General features: G+C 40.3%; 1 long non-coding RNA gene across 2 annotated transcripts in view; it reads left to right on the top strand.

Annotated features, from left to right (window-relative positions):
* Positions 1 to 2,747: 2,747 nt before the first annotated feature.
* LOC117363427 overlaps positions 2,748 to 25,830 on the top strand; it is a 48,350-nt gene continuing 25,267 nt past the window's right edge. For both annotated transcript variants that reach the window (XR_004540051.1, XR_004540052.1), the window contains exon 1: positions 2,748 to 2,962. This is a non-coding gene — a long non-coding RNA (uncharacterized LOC117363427). The remainder of the gene's footprint in view (positions 2,963 to 25,830) is intronic.

Below are 25,830 nucleotides of genomic sequence, written 5' to 3'. Positions count from 1 at the left end.
TGTTTTTTATTTGTACCTGATTTCTAATGTACAGAGCTCGAGCTTATCCCAGTTTTGTAGACAGGTATAGGACCTCAATAGCGCTGCACATTTTAATGTCTTTTCTTAAATAAAATCTTCAGTGCTAACTTTAGCAACTTCAAGCACACCTGTCTGCACTGCAGTTATGAATGTCTGTAATGGAAATGAAATCCTTTCATAGTGCAATAGGAAGAAAAGCTGTTACCATAATGGCTATTGCATTCTATATTTCTATGTAGAATATAGGTCCAGCATTAATTTGTGTAGACTTATCAATTCAAGTAGGATTTATGTCTGTAAAGAGCATCTTGTAGTTTTTAAATATTCTTATGATGCAAAACATTGATTTCAGAACTATTTTATGCAATCAGATTTTCGGGTACGGGTTTCTATGCCTTTCTGAAATCTAGAGCCAAAAAAACCAAGCTGCATCCACCCAGAACGCAAAAAGGGAAAAGTATCCGAGCTCGCTGGGGAGAACGAGATATAGAAAATGAATTAAATAAAGAAATATGTCCAAATATCAACCGTCTTCCCTCCCCACCCAAAAAAAAAAAAATGGTTGAGGATATGGAACAGAACAGGTGCATTATTACAAAAACCAATTTATGAATGATAAATCTACAGATGTATTAGTAGATCAATTTCACCGATTTTAGAGATCAGGATGCAGGCAGGCTGTGTTCCTGTGCAAAATTCGTGCTAGAAATATCAAGAAGAAGAAAAAAAAATTCCTTTAAACCGAGAAAGCATTGACTTAAACCTGAAGCAATTTTGCAGATGAGCAAAACGTGCGCCAAAGTTTCATAAACCAGCCCTCCACAGACCAAAAAAAAAAAAAGATTGCAACTTGTAAAATTGAAAAAGCACCGCAGAAGCATTGTATTCTAAGATGCAAAGCAAGCCCAAACCAAAAGGAAGTCCATTAAGGCATATTTTCTTTGCAAGTACTGTTAATATGGCAAAGAGTATACTTACATAGAGATTTAGAAACTATAAGGTGCGTCTGGTAGTACTATAGAAATAATTAATAGTAGTAGTAGTAGTAGATGTGGGGGGTGGGGAGGGGGAAGCAATGATTCTTAATTCTCTCCATATGACTGGTAGATATATTTTTACACCTTACTTTAGGGACTATTTTTGAAGTCCTCTTTTCATTACTAAACTTGTGCTTCAGGGCTTAAAATGGACGCAATTACCTCCCTAATAATAAGACACCCAAACTGTCACTCTATTATCCAAGTTTCAAGTTTTATTAAAATGTGATGTGTGCCCACTGTCAACTATTTCAAAGCGTATTGCAGATTAAAATAGGGGGAAAGACCACAACAATTTATTACCAAATAATATATGCGTACAAGATTCAATACAACCGTCTTATCAGAAAATGATTCCTAATAATGATGTCAAGTTGCAAGCAGGCTATTTCTCCGTCAGTATCCCTCCTTGATTAGCATCCGCAGTATGACTAACCAGTACAGTCTCGGTTAAAGGCGATTTCAGGACCTCCACTGGTCGGGGGAGGGGGGAGGGGGTTGGACTTCCACAGATTTTTCTTTGATCACCCCACTGAGTACAAGCACCTACGATAAAGGGCCGCATCCGTCTCATAATTATCCCCTAATAGCCCCCCCGATGGGTCAGACAGAGGGATGGCAAGCCGAATTGGCATATAGACCAGAAAAGGTGAAAGTCAAGGAGAATTTTAAAGAGGACCAAATTAAAAGGAAGCCGGGGCTTAAGTCTATTTCACATTTTGCTGGCTCAATCATTTACATTTAAAGGGTGTTGCTACTAGATCTGTGCACTGAGAAATGCTAGTTAGATCTACACCTCTTTATACCAACCAAGAAAGCGAATGACGTGGAGCCCTGAAACTTACAAGTTATTCCAGCCTTTTCGTTTCAATTATATGAAGTGAAAGCGTCAAGAGAAGGGTGGAATAACTTGTAAGTTTCAGGACGCCACGTCATTCTCTTCTTGGTTAAGGCTGAGAACTTTTCAGCGGCCCCTCGTCGGTATACTGAACGTTTTTAGGTTGGAAGAGGGCGGGGGGGGGGGGGGGGGGGGAGATAAGACCAGAACGTGATTCCTTTCTCTCTTCTCTTTCTTTCTTTGTTTTCCTGAAGTGTTTTGTCTACTCTACATTTTTGGGAATGGATAAAATAGCTATTTATATTCGTGATTAGGGGATCATTCGGAACGAGCTCCTTCTTAGACGATTAAATTGTGAATCGAAACATGGGGGGGGGGGAGGGTTCAATGCAATATTGGCTGAAAATCTTCCTCTGGAACTGCTTTCCCTGAATTCAATTTCGTTTACTTCCTGCAACATTCAAGTTGAAAAAAAAACCCGAAACAACAACAAACACCACCCAAATAGATATTATATACTTTCTTATATGAATGATTATGTTATCATATATTTCAGTACATCCACCCAAAATAAAATAATGAAGAAAAAAAAGGTATTTTTTGCATAATTGAATTTCTCTGATGGTTTTCATTGAGGTAATTATAGGTTATCGTCATTACAAAGGTATTAGTGTATTTACTTTAGAAGCTAGTGTGTGTGTTTATATTCTCTACGTTATCTGCATATATGTATGTATGCTTCTATTTATCTGTCTATATGATTTAAATATATTTTTATATGGGCGCCTACACACACCTCTCTCTGTTTTAGCATCCTCAGATTAGAAAAGAATCCACTCGCGACTACGTACTGAAGGTTTCCATTAGCTCAAAGGAAAGTCTTTTTAAAGAGACTTTAAACTGTTAGTTCAGTTCAATACTTAAAGTCAACAGAGGTGAAGGAAAATGGCTCCTTTAATGAACGCTTCAGTCTCCCCCTCTGGCGCCTTCTACTAGATTTCCGTAAGAAAACACCCTTCAGCTGAAGAAAAAGCCTTTCCAAATCGAAATTTAAGCGACTGCTCAGGTAAAGTGCAAATCGGTCAAAAGCACAGCACTTGCTACCATTTTAACCCCCAGACCCAGATGAACCCCTGAAGCTTTGGGGGGGGGGGGGGGTTCCTCACCTGCCTTCTGCTCTACCAAATGCCGAAACACTGAAGCCTGAGCAGCACAACTTCGAGATATTACACTGTTTGTGTGTTTTCTCAAATGTAACATTGAATGATCAAACATTGTAATTAGGTTGTAAGATAGTTGTTAAAATGACTGCAATTTTCTATTCAGCAGCAGCACTTCCAATTGAAACAAGAGGAAACACTTGCTGTTAAATGTAAAATGTAAAATATAGGAGATCTATGAGTCGGAATTATTCTTGTTTTGAAGCCTTAAACTGTTTTTTTATTAGAGTTTGCTTTATAACTGGTACATAGAACAGGGGAAGAATATGAAGAAATTCGAGCTTGAATTTTTGTGTGTACGCTTTGTATGTTTTTTTTTTATTTTGAGATTTATTTTTTTATTATTACATTTTGCTAAATTTGTTCTTAACATGCTATATTTTCTTTTTATTTGGACAGAGAATCCTAAGGGCTCCTTTTACTTAAGCTATGATAGCGGTTTTAGAGCACGCGTTAGACCTTAACGCCAGCATTGAGTTGGCGTTAATTCTAGCCGCGTAGCTAGCGCTGCTAAAATCCTGCGTGCACTAAAAACGCTATCCTGGCTTAGTAAAAGGAGCCTTACGTCTTCTTAGCAGCCTGCCTGAAACTGCCTGATTTGGCAGCTCCTGTAGTTCTTCTGGTTTAATTTTGCTGAGAGAGAGAGAGAGATGTATGTGTGTATAGATAGACAGATAGATATGTACAGTGCACAGAATAAACATGAATTGTGATGGTAAATAAGCTTGGAAATAATTTGTGTAACTGCCCTAATATTTACATAGTTTCTTTTCTTTCTTTCTTTTTTTTTCTTCCCATTTTTGTAACCCGTAAAGTTTCTTCAGACCAAGATAATAGCAAAAATCACAAATTTAGCAATGGAATAAAGCCTGGGCATCAGTTTACTTAAACAAGCGATGCATTTTGGCTTATTTTAAAATTGCACAATGTGTGCTGCCAAAATTCTCAGATGAATTTTTCAGATACAGTAATCTATTTTGCCTTTCAAATGAACGTATGCAAATAAATAAATATTTATAGGAGAGATATAGTTTAAGATACTAGGGGCTCCGTTTACAAAGCCACATTGGTGGCTTTATTGCACGAGTTAACCCCTGCGCTAGCTGAAAAACTACTACCTGCTGAAGAGGAGGTGGTAGTGGCTAGTGCGGCCGGCGGTTTAGCGCGCTATTACACACATTAAACCGCTAACACGGCTTCGTAAAAGGAGCCCTAGGTATTACTAATAATAAATAGATTTGCCGTGCTGGCCATAGCGTTTGTATTTATTTGAGTGGGTCATTGTTTTATTTATGCATTAGCATGAGCATAATAGATGTCATCATTCCCTATATCAGAGCGTTATTCTTGCTTGATAGTTTCCAATTAACTAATGTGCAACAATGCAGTCAAGCTGGTTATGAGTTTATTAGCTACTTGCAAAACAAGAGAGTTGGGAGGTAAATGTTGTATAATTTATTAATTTTTATATAGTATACAGAGTCTTAAAATCAGTTTCCTCTTTTTTTTTCCCCTGGTGAAATGTTAAATAAATCGATAAAATGTTCTTGCTTATAGGAGTTGTAGCTGAATGCATCATTCCACTTTCTACTACCCATTGTAGCAACCTATTGTCTTAACTGTTTATCTTTACCAAACACAAAATTCACTCCCAGTGCCTCCTACATCCAACTGTGCTCACACAACGTGTCTGCTCGACTACAAGTCAGCTGTGTATTCTGTCTGTGTTAAAATGCCCTATTTGTGCGTATAGGCTTGTATATTTTCTGTGTATATATATATATATTTCTCATTCTGCTTTTGAGTCTACACTTCTATGATGTCCTGTGTGCTCTGCTCATCTGTACATCTATGGTCTGCCTCTGCAATGTGCCTATTGAGTTGTGCTTGTTTTTCTTTACATTATTGTGTACTCATTTTCACATTTCTCTGTATATGTTCTCTTTTCCTGTTCTATTTATGTGTATTTTTTTTCTAACTATATACAGTATATTAATCTATATCTACCTATACACACATACATAAATACAAACACACATGTAGTAGACAGATATATATGATAGTTTATGCACATAAATATACTATATCATTTGTATATATTTTATTTGTATAATTTGTATATAGTATACGGTATAGTATAATTTATATAACATATAATTTGTATCTACTTATTTGTATAGAAAAAGCAGTCACACTGTTCTTGACACTTTTCGTTTCATTTCGTAACATTGAAACGAAAAGTGTCAAGAAAAGTGTGGAATAACTTGTAAATTTCATGGCTCCAGCCTCCAAATCATTCTGTTCTTGGTTGGGCTGAGAACTTTTCAGCCACCCTGTATATATATTTCTCTATCAGAAACACCACTACCCTTTGAATGGATTAGGTTCCAGGTCTGCTCATTTTTTTATTAGGGCAGTTACATAAGATTGGACGCCACTTGAAGACGATATAGCTGTGTTTTCCCAAATAGTTTTATTTAATTTAAATTAACACCTGAAAGTATGATGCAGAGAAAATATGTATTGCAGTATTTGCTGAAATATAGTTCTGCGGAAGTACAGGCAACAGCTTTTAACCCTTCTTTCTGAAAGAGGCTTACTTATATTTTGATGTGATTAAAAATATATATTTAATTTTCCTAATCGTTACAAAGCCTTGGTTTTGAGAATCTACACAGGAAAGACAGTAAAAATATTTATGCTTTTGGTAATTTATAATATAATTTTGTAAGGAAAATGTCTAAACAAAGATGCTTCTGATATGTAGAGATCATCTGAAAATTTCAGGGTGGATTAGTGTGATCTGCAAATTAGTTAATTAATTAAATGATTAAATAAAAGGAAATAAACCCATTTCACACTTTCAGATCTGTCTGCAGTGTCTGCTTTATTAGAAACCCAGGACTGGCTGGAAAGGCCAACAGCACATTGGGCTAGATTCACTAACCGATCGTCTACCGATCGGTTTGCGAGCCCTTAGCGACCAGATTTCCCTCCTGCAGTATTCACTAATCTGTGTAGCAATCTGCTTCTGGTGCGCATATGCAAATGAGGGGAACTGCATGCAAAGTAGGCAGGGACGAGATTCACTAAACTTTTTTTTTTAATCCAACTGGGCTTGCAAAAAGCGACTGCTCAGGACCAGTAGCTGAAGCCCTTTGCAACTGCCCTGCCTTCTGCCACCCTGCTTTCTAACATGTCAGCCCCATCTCCTGTAACCCCGAACGAGCCTGTCTGCCTGCCCCGAATACACCTGCCTGCCTGAACCCGAACCCCCCTGCCTGCCTGCCCCGATCGCTCCTGCCTGCTCACCCCGACTCTCCTGCTCTCTGCCGCCCTTCCCCGCAGTGCAAGCCCGTGGTTTTAAAGCAGGGCTGCACACCGCAGTGCAGTGCCAGCTTTAAACCCGCGGGCTCGCACTGAAGGGAAGGAGGGAAGAGGCTGCCACCCCCACAAAAGTTTAAAGTTACAAAAAGTTTAAAGTTAAAAATAAAGTCATGGCTAGGACGGGTCTGCGCATGTGCGCGGATCATGCATGTGCGATCCGTGCAGACAGATGGGGGTGTTCCTCCGATCGCCCCCATCTGCATATTTTAGGTTAGTGAATTCATCGGACCTGCCTGAATCGGAAACGGATTGTTCCGATTCGGGCAGGTTAGTGAATCTAGCCCATTGTCCTGTTTATAGGTTGACTCCATTACTGCAGGTACACGTACAGTACATATTTTCCTATGCGAGGCAGTATCAGAAGGTACAAGCATTCCTATTACTCTGCACAAAATACTGTGCCGAAAAGAGATGCAATGTTAGATGTTTAGCCATTAGTCTATATAGGATACACTGTTAGAAATGCATGCATGCTTTACAATGCTCCCTTGTAAACCATCTCTTTTCTTACACACTCCAAGGCTACATACTTAGGCTTATGAGTTCTACTATGGGAATAAATTACTCCAAGGTACATCTTTCTTTTCTTAGGATTCGCCAAATACATTACCAGTAGTTTCAGGTCATCCTTATGAAATCCAGTACTGTATGTAGGACATTTTTCATATAAGAGCTGTTGTCCAGGTGATCTGCTCCTATGGGGAAATGCACTACCTGTATATCTAATCGCACTATATGTAAATATGCCGCTGATTTTGAATTAAGAAACTCCTGTTATTTTTCTAAAACCTAGTGTGTGTTTTTTTGCCACGTTAGTGCGTAAAACATACATTTGTAAAATGTTTGCAGTTCTCTACGGAAGCTGGCTTTGGTATTGGAGCTCTCGTTTGCCTCAGGCTCCGGCTGACACCGTGTTGCATCGTAGCCTGCTTTGCTCAGATGTCCTCTGCTGCAAGCTTAGCTGGCTCTGGTTTTCCAAAGGGTTTTTCTTCTGGCTTTCGTCTTTAGGCGGTGAGAGAAAAGAGACCCCCAGACCGCAAAGCCGGCGGTGGCCAATTTTTTTTTTTTAAGAGGTTGCTAAACCATAAAATGTTAATAGACTGGAGATAAAGAAACTGAGATTCCTATCGTCTTTCATTCCGTTCGATTACAAATACAGGTTAGCTTATTTACCTCACTTACCTACCCCTCCCAAAGGGCTCATTTTAAAACAGTTTGACACTTCTGCTTTACGACTTACTGTACCAGTCCAAATATGTCGCAGCCCAGGCGCCTTTGGATTCCGTTCGATGTACGAATATCAGACTGCACGGCCATCTCCGAGAGGGAGAGAGAGAAGAAGAAGAAGAGGATGGATATCAAAATGGTGCTGTTTCAAAAACTGGACTTGATAGCGGCTCATGAAGCAAGACATCCTTAAGATCTTGTTGATGTTCTCCCGACCGTTCAGGCTCTTTTAAGGTCTATAATTTCTCCCTTTTACAGGAGACTCTCTTGGGTTGATCTTGGATTCTTTTTTTTAATAGATCCTGCAGGGTTGTCAAAAGGCTGTTCAAACATGTGCTGAAAGGAGCATAAGAACACCGGTTCCTGAGATTCAATCTTTAGAGCTAATATTTTAACACTTGCTTCCATTTAAATTTCTCTTTAGGAAGGGAAATTCGCCAAGTGTCTGCCCCCTTTATTTTTTCTCTTTCGCAAATATTACCATTTTCTTTATAGATTTTGTCTTAAACGACAGAGCTACCAAATATTAGACATTATTGATATAACTTCCTCTTTCCTAGTGCGTTGTAACAGCACAAACTTCCAATAAGGGAGACATCTATTTTCTTGCAAAAAAAAAACCCCAAAATAAAAAACGTTAAAACATTGTTCAGAGCTGTCATTCCCTCTTAAGCAAGATAAAATATGCGGACATTCTGTTCAATTCGATTACTTTTTTTCTATCATACTGAAAGCTGGCACAACTTTAATAGAACTAACAGTCCAACCAATTAAACTTTATAATTCCTTCTGTATCAAAGTAACCCACTGTATCTTATATATCGTGAAGCCTTATCAATACTTTGTTTCACTATAATTGTTTTAGAACACCCCACAATTAACCGACAAGCTGCACGAGTTAATCGTTTTTCAAAAAGGCTTAATTATTAAAAATTTAAAAATGAATTTTCATAGGTTTTTTTTTTTTTTTTTTTTCCAATTTAGGAGTTTCTTAACCGCTTTCATCAGGAGCTACCTGTCCCAAGCAGTGGCTATAGCATATGATAAGAAATAAATACAAAACCCAGAATATGACTAAAATAAATAAATTAAATTAGAATACATGAAATACAAAGCATCACAAAACCAAGGCGCACACAGACATAAGCCGAAGCAAATGACTAGAAGGTTTGATTAGGCGGTATAAGAAATTTTAAATAAACTTGAAACTTGATGATCAGACATCACAGTTCATAATAATGCACCGCACAAAATAATTCATGTAATTTTTGTGGTTTTCAAATTTACCCAATTAAACTAACATGATTGCTAAATAAATTTTGCATTTCGCCATCTTCCTTAACCATTGTAATCCATACATGGCAGAAGTCGTTAGAAAAACATAAGTTTTTTTAAAAAATATATCTTTATTCATTTTTACTCCATACATAAGTGCAACATATTTTATAATCATATTAAACTATAAAAGCACATAAGTTTTGAAGTATACCTTGAAAAGTGGATTTTAAACATTTTCTCCATCGGTATTAATTCTGCTAAAATAGAGCAAGCCCATTTTGTCTATATATATACACCTGTTTAATAATTAAAATGAATTGCAATAATAAAGTTAATAATATGCATATTAATAGCAATATTAATAACAGCAGTAATAAAGCCAACAAGCATAGTCTTTCAATTTCATTTGTATTTATTAATGTCTGGTATCTAGTGTAGGTCTAAAGAAATCAAGCCTTGAACTGGTTAGTCCGAGCCTTGTTCTTTAACCTCCCATCCCCCTTCATCCCTGCTCTCTTTCAGCCTTCTATTAATGCCTGACATATGTTATCCACAGGCAGCATGGAAGTGGGGGACCTGATCGTCTACTTGTTGCTCAACTTATGAGACTCTTCTCATTCCTCCCATCAAAAGCCGCCGTCCTTTCTTCAGCCTTATGGACAAAAATGTGAAGCACAAAGCCTCACACCCCACTTCCCCCCACCACACACAATCAAGCAATCAGGGAGGCTGCCCAGCCCAGGCTCCTCTCTGCTTTTCATTTTGTACAGGGACAAGAATCTCCTAATTCTCGGATAGGGATTGAATTAATTAGCCCCAGTAACACAATTGTGCTTGGTCAACGAAAAGAGCAAAGTAATACCACTCCAGAAAAAGGGAAGGAGAGGGGGAAAAGAAAGAGAAAGAGAGAAGGCGAAATTGACAAGAAGTTGAAGGAGAGAAATTCAAGAATAGTACTGCCTAAGATCAAAGGAAAAGTTCTTCTTCCACAATTGGGAAAAGAGTGTCAGGAGAGAAGCAGACGCTATAAAGGGCAAACCAAACTCTAGCTTGGTTAACCTGCCCTTCCTCATCCAGAGTTCTGGTCAAGGAATAGTTGATGTGTTTATCCCCATCTTTGTTTTGTCTCAGATGCGGGGGGGGGGGGGGGGCCGGGGAGGGGGGAGTCATTTCGGGTGTATGCTCTGGAGATAATGCATTTTTCACTCGCAGCATCTAAATCTCAATTTCATGAAGGCTTAATTTCATTGGAGTTCTAAAGTCCACCATTGGAAAGTGTTGATAGTGGTGAATCCAGAAAACATATTTTTTTTTTGTTTATATATATTTTTAATTCTTTATTGATTTTTAATCAAAAACAGTGTCATACAAATAAAAGAACAGTAGGTATTGCATACATTACACTAATATCTATATAGGTAACATAACTATCATTCAATAATTTCATTTTCTTGCATATAATAATAACGCAATAACCTAATATATAATATAAATGAAAAAAACAAGTTACCTAAATCATCACTATCAATATTTTCTCCCCTCCATCCAACTCCCCCCCCCCCCCCCTGGATGTGCAAAGATAAATGAGCCAAAGAAAAAAATAAGATGTAAATACATTATTATGTTTTTACAAATTTAGTCAATGGGCTCCAAATTTTATTGAATATCTCACTAAATCCCCTACACTCCGCATTAATTTGTTCGTATCTGTATATAGTACACACATTCACCCACCAAAAAGTATAATTTATCCTATCATGATTCTTCCATTTCTTTCCATACATTTTTTAATTGCCCGTGTCTTTGGCAGAAATATGTGCTAGCTCTGCAGACCACAGTGATTGTCCCGGTAGGGACCCTATAGAAATGTTCCATAAACTTTGTAATAAATCAAACACTGGATTGCCCTAAGTATAAAAGTTGGAAATCAAAGTGGAGGGTAAAGGATTTCTTCCTTTTAACTCAATGGGGGAAACGCTTAGTACATCTGACGCAGAGTTCTGTTCTCTAATGGCGGTTTCCATTCTGTAGGTGGGGGCAGGGGGGTCATCATTTTCAGAGACTAAGACTATCATTCCAAACAGAAAATCAGAAACTTTTGAAAATACCAGCAGGCATACTTCATTTGACACGTTCCATAGGTGAGCGCAAGTCAATATTTAAAACAATCCCAAATAGGAGGGTGGTCTGAAAAGGGCTATACACGAAGAAACCCCCCCCCCCAAAAAAAAACAACAACCAAACAAACAAAAACTGGAAACTGGCTGGACTAATGTATAGCCCTCGATGGAGATTACATTGTTTAACTTGCTTTTTTTTTTTTTTTAATCAAACTTTTTAAACCACCTCATAATAACAATAACAATAAATGGTTATGTACATTTGTAAGTTGAATGTGCTTTTATTGACTTATCATATGTTATATATTTGTGTCTTGCATTATTGATGTTTGGAAAATCAATAAAGAATTAAAAATAAAAAAATAAATTCCTTTTCAATATGGCATCAAGATGTGGGGCATATATTTCCCCAAATGAAGTGCTAGATTTGCTTTTAAGTTTTCTGATTTGCTGATCCAAAACTCTAGTGAAAGCTAATGTGTTCATATTGCATACAATTAAAAATAAAACAAAACTCAAGGTTCTAGGAGTATAATCTCTAGCTGTAATAATTCAAGGTATATTTTCAAGCTCAGTAACAAAAGGTACAAAACAAAAACACAATCAAAAAACTGTAATGCTTGAAAAAAAGTGAAAACGCGAATATATTAATCATGTATAGTTAAAGGGGAAAATGAATAACAGAATGTTTTTACTTTCCTGTGATATTAGTTTCCTTTTCCTTTATGCTTTGACTACTAGCTACTGATCTGAAGAAAAGAGCACGGACAGAAGCGTTTTCAATTTTATACCTGCTATGACAGAGCTGCTTGTCTTTCAGTGGTGTTGACAGCCCTCCAAATACGGGGCTATAGCTAACAGATACAGAATATAGGGCTCCTTTTACGAAGGTGCGCTAAGTGTTTTAGCGCATGCACCCGGATTAGCATGCGCTATAGTGCGCACTAGCTGAAAAGGAGGTGGTAGCGGCTAGCTCAAAAGGAGGCGGTAGCGGCTAGCGCATGTGGCAATTTAGCGTGTGCTATTCCGTGCGTTAAGGCCTTAACGTGCCTTCATAAAAGGAGCCCATAATTACAATATGAAAGAAGAAAGAATAGAGTTTTGTATGTCTAAGATAACCACATCATCAAATTCTTTGGAGGACCTTAGTGGGCCATGATTGGGTTGTTTTTTGTAAGGAATACTTTTGCTGTATTTTTAATTTTCTAAATAAAATATGATGTTAGCAACTATGATAAAGTTAGGTGGACAATATACAGTATATTTGATCCTTAATAGGAAGACAATCAATAATGGTACATAACATAACATAATATTGTGCTTATTGACCGCGTAACTAGAAGTTCAACGCGGTTTACAAAAGATTTAAAAAAATAAGCATGTTACATAAAATAGGATGGTTAGGTAGTCAGATATTTAGAGAAGAGATAGGTCTTCAATTGTCTTCTAAAATATCTGTAGGAACGAGCTGTAAGCAAGTGTTCAAAAGTCATTGTCATGAAGAGCTACCTGAGATGCCAGAGTGCGGTTAAGAAATTTATATCATATGGAAAAAATATTACTATATACTATATAATACTATCTTTTAAGCTCTGAGATCATAAATCAGGTTTTATCTCAGGTCTTAGAAATATATGTATCGGGCAACCACATATTATAGATCTAAATCAGAGATGTCAAATGTCGGTCCTCGAGGACTATGCAATTTCAGTCTTTCCCCAATGACTATGCATGAGATCTATTAGCATACAGTGAAAGCAGTGCATGCAAATAGATCTCATGCATACTCATTGGGGAAAGCCTGAAAACCCGACTGGATTGCGGCCCTCGAGGATCGACATTTGACACCCCCAATCTAAATAATCAGCCGAACAACTGTGTGGCAAGTGAAGGACAGATAAAATGAGCTGTCATATTTCTAAAACTAGTGGGGGAAAATGCTATCCTCTGTAACTTTTAAATTATTGCTATTTATCTAGTTTCCTTTGCACTCTGATGTGATTTCCAGGATAACTGATTTTAGGGTTAACTAAAAATAAATAAATAAATAAAATATCAAAGGAAGGATTAGAGGAAAAGTCACCCTCTTAAAGTAGCAAAGTGAGAAAGTCTGGGAATGCCTGTGTGATTGGAAAGCCTCTTTCTGTCTGTGGCTTTGGAGCATGGGCCCTCAGGACTTTGCAGCTGGGAAAGAAAGGATGAGGTGCAGGAGAAAGTTCTGATAGAGAGATGATATCAATGCAGGATAGAGCAGAACGTTTCTGGTGAGGGGTGGCTGGAGACCTGAGTGTTAGAGGACAGTAGGTTTTGCTCAATAAAGGGGGAAGTTTCTGGAGGGGGTTAATAGAGGACCCGAGTTAAGGAAGAAAGTTGCAACGGTTGGGTGCACATGTAAATCAATGGCCAGTCAGATAGAGGGAGTCTATTAGGAAGAAAGGCATGAAAGATTTGGCGTTGTTATAGCAACAGGATCAGCCACCCACTCCCTAAAGCCCCATTCAGCTATAGGCTGCAGGAACAAGGTTTTAATTAAAGCATATAAAAAGTTGTTTTGTAGTCGTCTCATCATCCGATTGGTTTCAAAATGGTTAATCAGCTTCATCTTCTTTTGATGATCGGATAAGCATGGGAGACAGTGTTGAAGGTTTCTGCAAAATCTACTATCAGAGTTATCTCTCAATCAGATGGACCATCAAATTACTTCATGACATATATCAGAAGCAGCATTTATGCTTTGTAACCCTTGGAAGAATGTCACTTCTCAATTGGTCTCTCTCTCCCTTTATATACATACTCATACCTTTTCTCTCCCTTTTACTTAGCTGCATTAACCCTTTCAGGACCAAGGGACATATTTGTCCCATAACTTTAAAATCCTATAAATTTTGATTGGGATAGTCTACAGTTCTAAATTTGATATGTACGGATTCCATATGATACTGCCTTTATGTAAACAAACTGGTTCCGACATTCATTCATTAGCGTCGTTGCCAGATTGACGAGAAGATTCACTTGCCACACTGTCCATAAGCCAGAAGTGTGATTTTTTAAATAAAAATAATGATATTTCACAAAAAAAATCAATTTTTTGGCATCTGCAAGCCCTTTTTACCATAAAAATGTTGTCAAAACCACAAAAATTGGCCTACGATCCTTATGGTCCTGAAAGGGTTAAGCAGCTAGAATGGGATTTACCACACAGCAAATGTTAATGCAGATATGTGCTAAGGTCTACCGTGCATTAAAACCAGTCAGCAGGGGGGGGGGGGAAACCCTGCCTAACTGCATAATGAAGAACTGGGAACCAGCTGTGATGTGGGTAGGTCAGAAGAGCAGCCAGTGGTGCCAGCTAGCTTGTAGAGCAGTAGTGCATGCTAGCTAGAGAATGACACGGGGACAAATTTGTCCCCGACCCCGCAGGAACTCAATTTCCCCATCCCGTCCCCGTGAGTTTTGTTGCTGTCCCTGCCCCAATTCCTGTAAGCTCTGCCTTAACCGCACAAGCCTCGAACACTTATCATTTTAAAGCGTTTGAGGCTTGTGAAGATGAGGATGGAGCTTGTAGGAATGGGGCAGGGACCAGAAAAGAACTCGTGTGGACGGGACGGGAAAATTCTGCGGCACGAGTCTTAACATGGTATGACATATTGCACCAATTTTAAAGAAATTATATTGGTTGCCAATCTATCATCGGGTACAGTTTAAGATTTTGAAAATAATCCATCTAGGGATATATGACACCCTTGCAGACTATCTGACCATATATACGAGGGTCATTTCATAAATAATGCACACTATTTTTTTTTAATTTACATGTTTTGGTTTTTTTTTTTAGTGTTTCTTAACAATCCTTCAATATAGCCTCCCTGCTTTGCAATGACTGAGCCCCAATGTCCGGGAAGCTTCATTATTCCATCCAAGACACTGTTTTAGTTTAGTTGCTGAATGGCTCGGGTACCGGCAGAAAAAAGCTCTTTCAGAGATGCACGCATAGGTTGTTTCAACTTTGGAAAAAGGTCGAAGTCTGGTGATCTCATGTCTGGACTGTAGGGAGCATGAGGTAACAACTCCCAGCCGTATTCGTGCAGTTTTTCAATGATATTCCCTATGTGCGGGCGAGCGTTGTCGTGAAGAATGAGAGGCCCAGCCAAGAGCAACTAAGGTCGGGTATGTGCATTTTTCTGCGCATTTTTTGCCAAAAATCATGATAATACACTGCTGTAACACTTCTTCCACATGAAACTGTCTGTGATGATGATGATGATGCCTTCATGAGCATAAGCAAAAATCATCATTTTTTGACTTTTGATTGAGGTCGTTGAATTTTTTTTGGTCATGGGGAAGATGGAGCTCTTCACTTGTCATTGAAAAACTACGCGAATATGACTGAGAGGTGTTACCTCATGCTCCCTACAGTCCAGACATGAGTCCACCAGACTTCAACCTTTTTCCAATGTTGAAACAACCTATGCGTGGATATTGTTTTGCATCTGTGAAAGAGCTTTCTTCCGCCAGTACCCGAGTCGTTCGGCAACTGAACAAAACGGTGTCTTGGATGGAATAATGAAGCTTCCCAGATGTTGGGACTCGGTCATTGCAAAGCAGGGAAACTATATTGAAGGATTGTAAAGAAATATTTGAAACCCCCCCCCCAAAAAAAACAAACATGTAAATTAAAAAAAATAGTGTGCATTATTTATTAAATGACCCTCGTATGTCTGAAAATATATAAAACTAATAGAGTTCTGAGATCAGAAAATAGGATGCTGTTAAATGCAAGAATAAGAGATGAAATTAAGTATGCCTCCATTAGAAAGTCTTGTTTTTCAATTGCGGGTCTGGTACTTTGGAGTGGTCTGTTTAGAGCAGTGGTCTCAAACTCAAACCCTTTACAGGGCTACATTTTGGATTTGTAGGTACTTGGAGGGCCGCAGAAAAATTAGTTAATGTCTTATTAAAGAAATAGCAATTTTGCGTGAGGTAAAACTCTTTATAGTTTATAAATCTTTCCTTTTGGCTAAGTCTTAATAATAATATTGTCATTTATAGCTAAAGAGACATATGATCAAGAAACTGTTTTATTTGACTTTTGTGATTATGATAAACATACCGAGGGCCTCAAAATAATACCTGGCGGCCTGCATGTGGCCCCCGGGCCACTAGTTTGAGACCACTGGTTTAGAGCAATACATTTTAGTAGCAATGTACTGCTATTTCAAAATTACTTAAGGCTCATTTTTTCATCTTAGCTTTTAGCTGTCCCTCTGACATCCAATGAAATGCTTGAGAATGACTACAATGTTTTGTGGAACAATGTAAACAAAGCTGATTGATGTTTATAATGTATTGGAAATTGTGTAGTAAAATTTGACCTCTACTGTGTATGCTTACTTGTAAGTCGCTTAGGAGATAAGCAGAAAATAAGTTCTTTAAATAAATAAATTCTCTAACGTTAGCTGTCATATTTGCCAACAGCTCAGCTGCATTCAATGCCACCTAAAGAGGTCGTGGCAGGTTCTGCTGGGCCGTCAATAGGCTAGTAATGTGGCTGTTCTTGGTAATGGTTCTTGAGCGGCACTCCTATGACATCCAATCACCCTCCTGATACCCTTTGATCCAACCTCCCACCTGACATTCACATCTAAACCCCCCCCTTCCGTACCTCCTGTGACATCCACCCATCTGAGCCCCCTAAACTCCACCCCTATTCCAAACCTGCTCCTGTGTCTAAATTACTCCCCCTCCCCCACAAGAGTCAGATACTTCTTCACCACCTAATTCACCCCTGGGATATACCAGTGTGAGTCCAGGTGAGAGTAGATCCTCTTTGTTCCCACCTGGGGCTGTGCAGGGATGCAAATGGCTGCCATGACCCTTGGGAGGCAGCCCTCCTTCTGAACTACAAATGAAAATCCTCCGGTAGGCCCTGGAAGCCAGAGGTTTGGGGTGGGGTGGGGGTGGGTGGTCTGAATAGAAGTAAGCACTTTGGCTCAAGACATGGCGTTTGAGCTGGGGATTGGATGTGAATGTCAGGTGGTGAATCCGATTAGAGAATGACACGGGGACACATTTTTCCCCATCCTTGCGGGAACTCATTTTCCCGTCCCTTCGAGTTCTTTTCCTGTCCCTGCCCCATTCCTGCAAGCTCTGTCCTCATCTGCACAAGCCTCAGTCACTTTAAAATCATGTGTTCGAGACTTGTGTGGTTAAGGCAGAGCTTGCAGGAATGGGACCGAGACAGTGACAGTGACAAAACTTGCTGGGATGGGGGAAATTGAGTTCCTGCGGTGAAGGGAAAAAAAATTTGTCCCCGTGTCATTCTCTGGATCAGATCAAGAGGCTGGAAGGGGGGTTCTGGTCACCTTGTTTAAGTAGGATAGGGAAGGGAAGAAGAATGGAATGCTAGCCACCTGGGGGGTTGGGAGATGAAGGGGGGATGCTGGCAACTTGGGGGACACGGTAGGGACAGGTCCAGCACAACCATTAGGCGTCACCTAGGGCAGCAGCTTCTAGAGGAGAGCAAAAAAGCAGGTGCAGTACAGGCAAAAAAAAAAAAAAAAAAATCCTGACAACCAAACTCAAAGAAATAGCAAGCGGTATTTCTAGCAGCAGGGAGGATGAACAGTTTTCAAGTAGCCCATTTACCCAGATTGTTCTGGAAAGGGTGGTGCTGAAGTGATCAGGATTGCTGAGGAGGCCAAGTGGCCTAAAATTTAATTTGGGAGAGGGCACACAAGGCTGAACGTTTGCTTAGGATGCCTCAGCGCCATCCCTGGGTAGGGGAGGGGGGTAGAAGGATGCTGGCCACCTGTATAGAAGAGGGGAGGAAGGGAAAATGGGATCAGAAGGCACTTGCCACTTATCTTAGATTGTGAGCCTTCGGGACAGTAAGGGAATTTTTTAAGTACCTTCTTACTTCTCATTTATAATCTTAATGTATATTTTCTTCAAACCGCTTAGAACCTAAAGGATATAGCGGTATATAATAAATAAATTACATTACATTATCTATTCCAGTTTTGAGAAAAATTCACTTTGAAGAAACTTGTAAAAGGTCGTTTTCAATTGTTGGACCACTTTTGTGGCATTAGCTGCCTGTACATATCAGAACAATTACAGAGACATCTGTATTTAGAAAAACCTTAAGATGTACTATTATCTAAAGTATTGGCAAATATACTCCCTCCGTTTACTACGGTAATCTGTGATAGCGGTTATTAGCTCAGGGAGCCACGCTGAATACTCCACGCTGCTCTCGATGCTCATGGGAACTCTATGAGTGTCAGGAGCAGTGCGGAGCATTCAGCGTGGCTCCCTGTGCTAATAATCGCTATCACAGTTTAGTAAAAAGGGGCGGGTGAATAGTTTGGCAATTTAAATATTCTAAGTTCTATTTTAAAACATGTTAGTAATAGCAGGTGTATTGTTTTTTGTTTTTCTTATGTTTTATTGGCTTGACTGTTTTATGTTAGATTTCAAAACTTCATATATTATTGTTTGTTGTTTTTATTTCTTTTAAATTATGTGTGTACACTCCTCCCTCCGTATTCGTGGTGGTTACGGGTGGAACATAGCCACGAATACGGAAAAAACGCAAATAACTTTCTCATGTGGTATTTGTGGTTTTCTGTGAAAAACCCGTGAGAATATGATATAACCGCGAATAACATATGGGAACGTTATTCGCCTCCTCCCCCCACCTGCCCAGGTCTCTCCTTAACCCTGGCCCTGTCTATAGAGCAGGGGAGAGAGAGAAGCCCACCACCAGCTTCCGTCATGTCACTCCAACCCCACCAAGCCACCGCTCTTACCTCCGAGTCCCTCTTGCGCCCAGCCTGTCTCCTCTCCTCAGAGCCGTGGACCCAAATTCCAGTGGCGCTCACGTGACAGTCTCGGCCAATGGCTGGGTGGTGTTCCAGACTGGGCCATGGCAACAGGAGCTTGAGGAGGTGGTGGCCACTGCCTGGCATGTAAGGGTCCCGGCAGAGATGAGACCTGGTTGCACTTTGCCAGGTGGAAATGAGGCTTTAGCCCACTCCTTTGCAATGGCAGGTATGCACCCCTTTACTTGATTTGGAAAAGGTGTTGGTGGCATGGATGACGTAATTTTGGGGGAGGAGCCAGCACAATAAAAACCATTAATAGTCGAAACCGCGGGTACCAAAACCGCGAATAAGGAGGGAGGAGTGTATATGATGTGATCCACCTAGGTGTTGGCAGAATATGCCATGGAGATGAAAACAGAATTGGAATTCAAAACTGCATTGGATAAACATAAAGGAATCCATTATGGAAAGAGAATGGAACCAAACATAGGTAGTGTTGCTTAAATGACAACTCCACTAATTTGGAAACATAGCTAGCACCAGACAGATTTCTATCATCTGTGCTCTGATCATGGCTGGACAGATTTAGATGGGCTGGAGAGGGACCTCGATGACAGCTTCAGTAGTTGAAGAACAAGGTCAGTGCTGGGCAGACTTCTATGGTCTGGCCCTGAAAATGGCAAGGTCAAATGAAGATCAAGTACACATATGTCGCTTTACATCTTATGCTATGAGTTTATCTTGTTTGGGCAGACTGTCATCATCTACTGTGTTACTATGGGACTCATTTTGAAAAAAGAAAAATGTCCAAAAGGTGGCATAAAGGGGCAGATGGACATTTTTCTCACTAAACTCTTCCAATTCTCTTTTTTCAAAATCCATTTTATAGAGAAGTTTCTATGGTGGTTATCCGCAGTGCGTCTTAATCTCAAGAGGACATGTTAGAAGCATGGTTTGGGTAGAACTAGGGCGGACTTATGATTTGGACACTTTTCTGCAGTAATCAAACATTTTAAGAAACATTCAGGGTCCAATTTGTATGTTTGGGGCTAGACCTGTTTTAAAAATGAATAAGGGCCAAAAAAGGTGCCCAAACTAACCAGATGACCACTGGAGGGAAGAAGGCAGGACCCACCCACACATTTCCCCAGTGGTTACTGGCTCCCTCTCACCCCCAAAAGATGTGAATGAAATAGTACATATCGGATAACTTCATGGCCAGTCCTAGTAGAGCAGCAAGCTGGTTTCTGGAGTAGCCTAGAGGGCGATATAATCAACCACAGAGATGAGGACTCGGGCCCATATTCCACTCTAACTACTACACTTATGGTGGAATATGTTAGCTTTCCAAAACCCACCCCAATCCCACTATACCTACATATAAATAACACCTGCAGGCATAAGGGCTATTGGTGTGATGTACAGATGGGTTCAGTAGGTTTTGGATGGTTTTTTGAGGGCTTACCATACACTATAAGGGGGCTATGGTGTACCTAGGCCTTTTTATGTTTTTTAGGCCTTTTTTTAGTTCACTGCAGTGTCCCCTAAGATGCCCCACTGCTCTGCTAGGATGTCTGTGTGGCCAGTTTACTATAACTGCTGCCCCCTTCTACACCCATTGACTTGTTTTATGCATTTTTATTATGAATGGGGGGAGGAGGTTCAAAATTGTTTATAAAGACAAGCACATCCGAGAAATGATCATTTTCAACACAAAAAGATGGCTATTTTTATGTTTTGAAAATGGTCATGTTCGCTACTTAATTTTTATGCGTCTTCCGCAAAACGTCCAAACTCGGATTTGCACATCATATTGAAATGCCCTTCCACATCACTGATTGTTGTATTCTTAGGCATAGTTCATAGCCCTGTCTTACTAGCCCCCCAGCACTCTATCCCAAGCCATGACCTTTGGTGCTTGCTTTACTATAAGCATCACCTACCTGGAGCTGTGTCTCTGGTTTGATAAGTCTCCTCGCATGTCTACAAAATAGGACTGAATGAAAGTGCTTTCATTTGAAAACATAACATGCTCAGCTGTTCATTTCTAGTATTTGCAGCAGAAAACGAGCCATTCTTTAATATTCTTGACAGGGAATGTTGGCTTTTCAATTACCATAGCTGATATGATAGAAGTCCAACACACTGAACAATCTTTTACATAGTTTAGTAATTCTGTACCCCAAGCATTCACATTTATGAGAATGTTCCATGTATAAATGCTCAGCATACTAGAATTTATATGTGTACATACTTGCTTGAGTATTAGCATGGTGCCTAAGGGCCTGTTTTACAAAGCCGCGCTAGTGGCTGCCGCGTGGCAGCAGCCCTGAAGCTCTTTAAATCTCTAAGGGCTTCGGGGCCGTTACCGTAGCGGCCCGCACTACACGGCTTGGTAAAAGAGGCCCTAAGTGCCGAGTTCAGTAACAAGTTGATAATCATAAACAACAAAATTAATATACATTTTTCTATCTCTTAAGATTAAGAAACAAAAATCATCTTGAGACATCCATACACATTGTATATTCTACATATGATGTATTTCATTCTGCATTTATCAGGTTTATGGACCAGTAAGGACAAAAAAGTTCCCCATGGAGTTGTAAATGAAGAGAACACAGAGTAGGGATGACCAAAAAGAGAGATCAAGTTCTTAATGACATCTTTATTCAGTATAGAAACATAGACATAGAAACATGATGGCAGATAAAGGCCAAATGGCCCATCCAGTCTGCCCGTCCGCAGTAACCATTATCCCTTCCTCTCTCTAAGAGATCCCACGTGACTATCCCAGGCTTTCTTGAAATCAGACACAGTCTCTGTCTCCACCATCTCCTCCTACTGGGAGACTGTTCCACGCATCTACAACCCTGAACAGAAGTCCAGTGATCTGATATTAAGCACATAAGCACATAAGCATGGCCTCTGCCGAGTCAGACCATAGGTCCATCATACCCAGCAGTCCGCTCCCGCGGCGGCCCCCCAGGTCAATGACCTGCAGTGATCCATTATTCTACTACTCTTTTACTCTACAGCCTTTTGTACTGTATAGTAACCCTCTAATTGTACCCCTGGATCCCCTTTTTCTTCAGAATTCATCCAATCTATTTTTGAACCCCAAAGTCGTACTCTGCTCTACCACCTCCTCTGAAAGCACATTCCAGGTGTCCACCACCTTCTGTGTGAAGAAGAACTTCCTAGCATTTGTTCTGAACCTATCTCCCATCAATTTTTTTAAGTTCCAAATCTCTGAGCTTCAGTGTTTTAGCCATAGAATTGCATATGAGACTTGCAACTTTTTACCAGATCATTGGACTCATCATGCAGGCACGTATTTGCCAAAACACAGCCTATGTCAAGTCCTCATGAACTACTAAGGCTTTATCGCACATGGTATAGGGCTTGCACCAAAGAATTAGTGCAGCTAGTTATTCTATACAAACAGAAGATATTAGTAAGAAAAACTAAAAAAAAGCTGAAGGTGGCTCATTCAACAGTCATAGCAACAGTCAGGAGAACCACGAGTTGAACAGTTTTTAACTGTTGGAATGCTCCAGCTGTGAATGGACAATGTAATCATAGAGACAAGATAATAACCACACAAGTTGAATGCCAAAAATAAAAAACATAAATTAATAAAATATTCAATAATACTTTAAGGTAAAAAGATTTTTGGAGGATTGGATATTTTTTGTTTCTTTGAGCTTTCTTATTTATTTTTCTGAATTAAGAACATAAGAACATAAGAATTGCCGCTGCTGGGTCAGACCAGTGGTCCATCGTGCCCAGCAGTCCGCTCAATCGGCAGCCCTGTGGTCAAAGAACAGTGCTCTAAATGAGTCCATCCTCACCTGCATACGTTCCAGTTTAGCAGGAACTTGTCCAACTATGTCTTGAATCCCTGGAGGGTGTTTTCCCCTATAACAGACTCCAGAAGAGCGTTCCAGTTTTCCACCACTCTCTGGGTGAAGAACTTCCTTATGTTTGTACGGAATCTATCCCCTTTCAACTTTAGAATGCTCTCTCGTTCTCCTTCCCTTGGAGAGGGTGAACAATTAGTCTTTATCTGCTAAGTCTATTCCCTTCAGTATTTTGAATGTTTCGATCATGTCCCCTCTCAGTCTCCTCTTTTCAAGGGAGAAGAGGCCCAGTTTCTCCAATCTCTCACTGTACGGCAACTCCTCCAGCCCCTTAACCATTTTAGTTGCTCTTCTCTGGACCCTTTCGAGTAGAACAATGTCCTTCTTCATGTATGGTGACCAGTGCTGGACACAGTACTCCAGGTGAGGGCGCACCATGGCTTGGTACAGCGGCATGATAACCTTCTCCGATCTGTTTGTGATCCCCTTCTTAATCATTCCTAGCATTCTATTCACTCTTTTCACCGCCGCCGCAAATTGCGTGGACGGCTTCATCGACTTGTCGATCAGAACTCCCAAGTCTCTTTCCTGAGAAGTCTCTCCAAGTACCGCCCCGGATATCCTTATTCGTGCATGAAATTTTTGTTACTGACATGCATCACTTTACACTTATCCACGTTGAACCTCATTTCCCATCTCGATGCCCATTTTTTGAGCTTGATTATGTCACGTTGCAGATCTTCGCAATCCCTATGTGTCTTCACTACTCTGAATAACTTCGTATCGTCTGCAAATTTAATCACCTCATTCATCGTACCAAGTCCAGATCATTTATAAAGATGTTGAAGCGCACGGGCACCCCACTGGTGACACTCTTCTAGTCCGAGTATTGTCCATTTACCCCCACTCTCTGTTTTTAATCCACATGAGTATTTCACCTTCAATTCCATGGCTCGCAATTTTCCAAAGTAGTCGTTCATGTGGAGCCTTATCGAACGCCTTCTGAAAATTCAGATATACAATATCAACTGGGTCGCCCTGGTCTATCTACCTGTTTACTCCCTCAAAGAAGTGCAGCATGTTTGTCAAACAAGATTCGCCTTTGCTGAAACTGTGCTGGCTAGTCCTCATCAGACCGTGTCTGTCAAGGTGATCAATGATGCGGTCCTTTATCAGCACCTCTACCATCTTTCCCGGTACTGAGGTCAGACTCACCAGTCTGTAGTTTCCCAGATCTCCCCTCGAACCTTTTTTGAAGATCGGCATAATATTCGCCACCTTCCAGTCTTCTGGAATCTTTCCCGATTTGATTGACAGATTGGCTATTAGTTGAAGCAGTTCAGCTATAGTCCCTTTCAGTTCCTTGATGACCCTCGGATGGATCCCATCTGATCCCGGGGATTTATTGCTCTTAAGCCTATCGATCTGCCTGCATACCTCTTCTAGACTGACCGTCAACCCTCTCAGTTTCCCGTCTTCGTTTCCAGCATATAGCCTGATGGGTTCCGGTATGCTGTATATATCCTCTTCGATAAATACAGACGCAAAAAATGTGTTCAGTTTGTCAGCAATTGCTTTGTCCTCATTTAGCACTCCCTTTATTCCATGGTCCCACTGCTTCCTTCACGGGTCATTTCCCCTTAATATAACAAAAGAACGGCTTGAAGTTTTTCACCTCCTTGGCTATTTTTTCCTCGTAGTCTTTTTTGGCCCCTTTTACTGCGTTATGGCACCTGCGTTGATATTGCTTGTGCTTATTCCAGTTTTTGTGCGTTCTTGACCTTTTCCATTCCTTAAACAAAGTTTCTTGTCTCTGATCGCTTCCTTCACCTCTACAGTGAGCCACGCCAGTTCCTTGTTCTTTTTCCTCTTGGATCCCTTGTTGATACGTGGTATATATAGATTTTGCGCCTCGGTGACTGTATCCTTAAAAAGCTTTCTCTAGCATTTTTACAGTGCTTATCCTCTTCTTAATCTTCTTCCCCACCAGGAGTCTCATCCCTTCGTAATTCCCTTTTCGGAAGTTCAGTGCCGTGGTTGTCATTCTGGATCGATGTTTCGCCCCTGCGTCCAGGTCGAAGTGGATCATATTGTGATCGCTGTTTCCCAGTTTCCTTCTACTTCTACACATTGTGCCGGTCTTCGCAGTCCATTTAGAATTAAGTCCAGAATTGCATTTCCTCTTGTATTTTCCTTGAGAAGTTGTTCCAGGAAGCAATTGCCTACAGCATCCAGGAACTTGGTCTCCCTAGCGCAGCCGGAGGTGCCTAGGTTCTGGTCTTTCCTCGGATAGTTGAAGTCACTCATGATAACTGCGTTGCCTCCCTTGCAGTTGCGTTTAATCTCGATTGTCATTTCTCCATCAATTTCTTCGGACTGTCCTGGGGGTCAGTAGTAGATGCCAATCTTCGTTTCCAGTCCATTTGTTCCCAGTATTATGACCCATAGAAACTCTAACTTAGCCAACTGTTGTGGCGTGTTCTCTCCAACAGATTCAATTCCCTCTTTGACCTATATGGCAATGCCCCCACCTTTTTGAGCCACTCTGTCTCTGTGGTATAGTTTGTATCCTGGTAGCACAGTGTCCCAGACATTTTCCTCAGTCCACCATGTTTCCGTGATGCCGATGATGTCCACGTTATCTTTTTGTGCCATTGCTTCTAATTCACCCATCTTATTCCTTAGGCTCCTTGCGTTTGTGTCCATACACTTGAGTTTGCGGCCTGTTTCTTTCTTGCATTTCCTTCCCTCTTGTGTTCCTTTCGATCTGTCTTGCCTGTGATCCGGTGAGTCTTCCCCTCTATCTTCCTGCACGGTATCCCCTGACGAAGCAATAGCGAAACAGGGGCTCTGTTGGGAATCCTATTGTGCTGCGCTTGGATATTTGGATGTAGTGGTGGTGTTTGACCGTGAAGTTTTGGAAGCATTATTCAAGCTTTGGAACATTTGAACTTCTCCTCATACTGCTGGTGATCAAGTAGACCTAGTTAACACACTAAATTGAAATTCCCTAGTG

Source organism: Geotrypetes seraphini, chromosome 7 (assembly GCF_902459505.1).
Source record: "Geotrypetes seraphini chromosome 7, aGeoSer1.1, whole genome shotgun sequence".
NCBI lineage: Eukaryota > Metazoa > Chordata > Amphibia > Gymnophiona > Dermophiidae > Geotrypetes > Geotrypetes seraphini.
Note: the sequence above shows the minus strand (reverse complement) of the source record. Positions and strands in the feature narration are given on the sequence as shown.